The following is a 6,308-nucleotide window of genomic DNA, read 5'->3' as shown; positions in this document are numbered from 1 at the left end:
TAACAATCACCGCTCTTTTTTCTGTGTGTATTTTGTCTATTTTAATGTAAAAATATTAAATATACTTCTTGTGTAAAAAAACGTTTAATACGAATATTTTAAATAGAACCCCACAAAATAAAAGTTTTTGACTCCATCACTGGGATAGTGGCGGAAAATCTAGAATGATGAACAATTAATGCATAGTTAGGTGAAGCTCCGTTAAATATATCACCAACCCAAACCCGATACATCATCAATACAACTAAAATAGATAAAACAGTAAACACAGTAAGCATAGAGATAATAATTTACCCGACTCAACCCGATTCATTACCGATTGACTATCGTTGCCTCGTTGGCCACATACCAAAAGGTCCAACACGTTACACGACCCATTTTTCATACTTGAATTCAACATCAACAACAACCAACACATCGTAAATCGCGTCAACAAATCATCAATTCTTTCGCGATTTCGATCTTAAAGATGTCGTCTGCTCAAGATCCTTTTTTACATCGTCAAGGAAGAGATCCAAGATTCTGTTAGTTTCCTTTTCATCCCTAATTATTATTCTTCATAATCTTTTAATTAGCTGCCCTACAAAGTGATCAATTATTTTGCTAGTTAGTAATTGAGTTCATGGCGTAATTCTATATGATTTAGGTCTGTTTCCTAATTACGACGTCGTACGATCGTTTTAAATAAGAATTAGGGTTTAGTTCGATTGTGATTTGGGTGCATTATGCTCTATTTTGAGGCGATATGTGTCGTATGTAACTATGTTAAGATTAGGGTCCTGACAGTTGATACCGTGACGGAACCCGATATTTAGTTCACAAATTCTCACTTGTAACGGACACTATCCATTACAAGTTAGTGACGGGTACCGTTTCCTCTCACAAAATACACAAAATACCCATTAAGAGGTGAGTGGGAAGCACATGGGGGTGCCTTACCTTGTCCCCTCTCCCTTTTTGTGAGAGGTCACAAGCTTGTGACGGGATTAGCCCGTCACAAGCAAGACTAGCTGGATTTAGTTATATGGTTTGTGATTTCCTGTTACTAACTTTGCTGTGTTCTCAGGCGATAGTCGTATATTAAGATTAGGTCCTGACAGTTGATACCGCGACTGAACCCAATCTATAGTTAAGTGATTTCCTGTTAGTAGTTTTGCTGGTTTACTGTGTTTTGAGGTGATATTTGTCGTATATTAAGATTAGGTCCTAACAGTTGATACCGCGACTGAACCCAATAATTCCATAGTTAAGTGATTTCCTGTTAGTAGTTTTGCTGGTTTACTGTGTTTTGAGGTGACATTTGTCGTATATTAAGATTAGGCCATTACAGCTGATACTGCGATGGTATCAGAAATTTGATGATGATTTCCTGTGAGTAACTTTGTGTCGGATTTAGATCAGTCTCCTGCAATTTTAGGGATTGCTGTAGCTCTTGATCTTTGTTTAAATATGAATGTAGGGAATGTATGATGTACCCTTGTATTCTGCGGTTCTGCTATTTTTTATGAGTGAGTCGCTCTTTTTCAGATTGATAAGCTACTATCTAGTTTCCATCAATGGGAAGCGGCTGCTTATGGTACTGGGGAGCAAGCGCGAGTTACAACAGTGGTCCTCGCTGGCTGTGATAGCATTCAAGAGCAGGTATATTTCATAGCTTTTCATGCTTTGTGATGTAGTTGATCTTATCTTTTCTCTTACCTAGAATCATAGATGTGATACATGCTGCTTTGGTTATTGCGAGTTACGTACTTTATGAGATGTTATCTTATGGACAATAGATGTTCTTTTTAAATAAGAATGCGAGACTAGTTTCGTTTTCTTTATTACTGAGAGTGCTTGCTACGTTGCTCCCTGTAAAAACTTCTGCGACGACTTGTAGATCATATTTAACTTGCCTTTTTATTTCAAACCAAAGTCAAAATACGAGAACTGAATAGTCAAATTGAAGCTAATCAGATCATGTTTAACTTGCTTTTTTGGTTGTCGAGAATATCAAAGGAACCCTTAAGTAAACATTCCCCAAATTAAAATAAAATGTCAAAGGAACCTTTGGTAAAATAGAATTCTAACTTTTTGGTTATTAGCTTCATTAAAGATTTCCAAATGACCAAACCTTGTTTATATAAATTTTGTTTTGTCAATTTATTAAGAAAGCAGCAACTTAGTGTATTTGTAAGATCCACGGTATCCATATCTTTTTTTTTTTTTTTTGCTTCAGATAACCTAGTGTTTGGAGCATTGTATAACTCTATCCCAATATTTTGCCTACTGTCTTGTCCAGACAAACGATTTATAAACCCCATTTTATAATCACTTTCTTAGTCTTCTAAACAGCACTAAAACCTGTTCTTTTGATAGGAAGGTTGATGAGTTGGACAAGGCGATTTCTGTCGCTTCCAGGGACCCTGCTTACTTTGGCATTGATGTCGCTGAGCTGGTGAAACGACGAAAATGGACCAGAACTGCACGTGATCAGGTACTACTATTGCTGCTTCAAGTGTGAAAAAACAATTACTAATTTAGCTAAGTGGTGATGCATGTTGTGGGTATTTTTTTTAAAAAGGAATTTTAGAAAAAGCATCTTCTTATAAGAGTCTTCATAAGGTCATTATTTGGATTTGATTTTATAATGGAATTTTTCGAGAAATAGAGGGAATTTGGTAAGGAAAGCTAACTAGTCTCTGCTTAGATACAGAATTCCTGTCTACTGCCATCTCATAATTTCTTTTTTCCATGCTAACCCAACATGAATATAGAGGTCAGACTCTGAGAGACTAAGTGGAAGTAGTGTTTGGAGGCTTGAAGAATGAGAATCTTGTAAGATTTCGAGTGGTAGGTAAGGCTCAAGAATATATAATTAAAAGTGACCATAAGTAATATGGATATACTTGGGAGTTTGGATGGAATGGTACCTGGTATTGTAAAGGGTTGAATAGAGGCAAAGTATCCACGTGGATACACGAGTTTGGCTTGATTTTATGTCTTATTATATGATTTGTATGTTTGTTTGGTTATTTCTCAAAATCTCTAGATTTTTGTTTCTAAATTTTGTGTCTAACAGTGAGTTTCAAGTTCTTTAAAACCTCGGCTCATATAGATGTTATTTATTTGGTGGTTTTTGAAGCCCTTTGGTGTAAATAAGACCCTTCAGTTTAAGTTTTGGAGTTCGTACCTTTGTTTACTTTGGTTAGTCAGTATCCTGCGAGTTGCAAGTTGACAAAATAAATAGATCATATGATCGATGAAGATAAGGGAAGCAAAATAATAAAAGGATAGTGAAGTCTCGTTTCTTCTCATGTTTGTCTCAAGGCTGGGAGTGTAACTTATGAAACCTCTTTATGAACAAAGACAATGATCTTTTGAGGTATAGATATTGTGCCCAGGGACATTTGGGAGGATATTATTGATGCGTTGTTTGTGTATCCATGTCATGTGAATTTTTATTAGGTGTGCACTGTGAAGAAAAAAGTATCTGCCGGCAAGGGACTCAGCTATCATGATTCACACCGGGACCTGATGAGGCTTCCTATGGATCAGTCACATCCGACAGAAACATCCAATCAATATGGGCAACACAACGATGATTTAATGTCATCTGAATCCGATAGACAATTGCTTCTGATAAAGTAATGTCTTAATTCCCTTTCTTATATATCTTCCTTATACTAGTTCTCCATGTGTGTGTTGGTATATGTGTTTGCGCATTGGTCCCTTCCTGTCTATTCACGTTCAATGGTAAATCTGTCACCCACAATAACAATCAATTGCTTAGATTCAGTGTAGAGCTTTATTCATAGTGTAGAGCTATGAAAGATAGTCTCATTACTTTCGTATGAATATCAGCGACGGCGTTCCTTGTATGTGTTTTGTTTATACACTTTGAAACTGAGCATTAGAGGTTCTGCATTACTGAGTCCTGAACTTGGAATGGCAGTGTTCCTGTTGGTTGTGGTGAATAAATGAGTGTCAATGATCCTATTTTAAGTATTGGTTGATGTTCAAGTGCCATTTGGGTTCCCCTGTTAGTGGTATTTGGGTTAATTATGTAACCAATATTCGAGGTTTCAGTGTGGTTGTTAGATAACTCAGCTAGTATTGCCGTCTGGCAGTACCAGTCTGCATTGCCGCCCATTAGTTAATCTGCTATGCCTTTTTAGGGCATGGGCAGTATTGTACTTTAGTTTACAGTTCATATGAGCATATGACTAATGGAAGATTATTCACGATACCATCTTAGCCTTTCATATACATTAAAATTAATTCGTTTATCTAGAAAAATCATTAACTCCGCCTGTGAGTGTTTTCGGGCATTCACTGCCGGTCCCAAGCCCGGATAAAGGAGGAGGGTTGCGGTAGGTCTGTGGCAGCCAACATAAAAACTTAGTCACATTTTATGGACATGAATCGGAATTTGAACATCTAGAAAAATCATTGGCACGACAATTCCATCAACTGGAAATCAAAGTTTCACTCAATTTCTAACCTCTGAAGATTATTATAATTGTCAAAACTTGAAAGAATAGCTGTCGACAAATTAACAATGTGAAAATACTGTTCAGTGTATTATGGATTTGGGAGTTCAGCTTCCAAATGAAGTTTGAAACAGTATCACTAGATCTGCTAGTCAGTATTTGAAAACAGTGAGCTCTATTTTTACTGCCTGTTGTGCTGATGATTATTCTGCAACTTTTTTTGCTGGAAGAACCATTGTTGCATGGTTCGGTGTTCCTTTTGGTTAGGGAAACTGGTTTGCAGAAAGCTACTGGGTTCAATATCAGGAATCCGGGAACAAACTCCATTCAGTTTGTTTTCCCAAAATTGAACACTATGGGGCACAGTATATACAGTTTTACTTGTTCACCTTTTGTCGAGTGAGATGATAAGTTGATTTCAAACCACCTAACCTCTGAATATATACAGGCAACAAGATGAAGACCTTGACTTACTCAGTGACAGTGTCCAGAGAATTGGACACATTGGACTTAATATTCATAAAGAACTGCTTGCTCAGGTTAGTGCAACCTTAGTGTGGAAGTTTAAACTATTAAATTTCAGTACTATGTTGATAGCAAATTCTGCCATGGTACTATGTTGATAGTAGTTATTAACCTTATCAACTATGTTGATAGTCCGATACCATTCTGTTTGGACTTTTACTGCTACAAAGCTATAGTTTATGGCTACTTTCTTCTGTTAGTTCTGTACGTTGTAAACCTCTGGGTTTTTATTTACTTGTAGTGGTTCGCCAAAAACACAGGTCTCCGCAATAGATTTTTGAAACTTCGCTATTAGTTTAAATGTCACCCCAATAATGTTATCTGGTTCCCAACCTGCTGAAGTACATAATTTGGGTTAGGTTTATGTGAAACGGCTACTTTGCATTTTGAATAATTATCAGATTGGTCATGAAAGCAAACCTTTGTACTGTCGCTGTGTATCTCCTAGTCATAACTTACCTTCAGTGCTGGGAAAATGGATCCACAATTCTAACCTAACCCTCAATTTCCCATGACCATCTTTCATGTAAGTCGGACTAACGAAAATTATCAAAAGATTGATTTGAAAGGCTAACGAATTTGTTGTTATTTTCATGTAAGTCGGACTCCACATACCCCATGACCATCTTTGCCTCGATTCCTGTATTTGAGCACAATGACAATTTCATAGGCTAGTATGTTAGTGCTTATTGTTTGTTATATGTTGCAAATTGCAATCATACATGCTCCAGAGGTAATATACTAGTACTCCAACTTCTCCTTCTCCTTCTTCATGTGTGTCTTGGTATATGTGTTTGCATATTGGTCCCCTATCCACGCGCAATGGTAAATCTGTCATCCATAACAACAATAATATCAACTGCTTAGATTCATTGTGTAAAGCTTGATTCATAGTGTAGAGCTTTGAAAGTTAGTCTCATTACTTCTGTATCAATATCAGTGACGACGTTCTTTGTATGTGTAGAGGTTTCGGCGTTCTTTGTATAGACGTTTGGTAGTACCAGCCTGCATCGCTGCCCTTCAATTAATCCACTATGGCTTTTTAGGGCACGAGTATTTGGCTAATGGAAGATTATTCACTGTATACCAGCTTAGCCTTTTCTAGAAATCAATGCACGATAATTCCATCAATTGGAAATCAATGCTTCACTCAATTTCTAACCTCTGTGAAGATTATTATGATTGACAAAACTTCATGATACCTTATTGTCCATACACATGATATCACAGTGATAATTTGATAAATATGTGAAAATAAAAAGACCTGTGTTAACTGTATTTGCTTTGTGGAGCCTTTTAAGAATTGACAAT

At 36.7% G+C, this 6,308-nt stretch overlaps 1 pseudogene; it reads left to right on the top strand.

Moving 5' to 3' along the window:
• The first annotated feature begins 319 nt into the window (after positions 1–319).
• On the top strand, positions 320–5,303 carry LOC141595619 (syntaxin-61-like; annotated as a pseudogene).
• Positions 5,304–6,308: the final 1,005 nt, after the last annotated feature.

This window comes from Silene latifolia, chromosome 1 (genome assembly GCF_048544455.1).
Source record: "Silene latifolia isolate original U9 population chromosome 1, ASM4854445v1, whole genome shotgun sequence".
In the NCBI taxonomy this organism is placed as follows: Eukaryota; Viridiplantae; Streptophyta; class Magnoliopsida; order Caryophyllales; family Caryophyllaceae; genus Silene; species Silene latifolia.
This window is presented reverse-complemented; position numbering and strand designations above follow the sequence as displayed.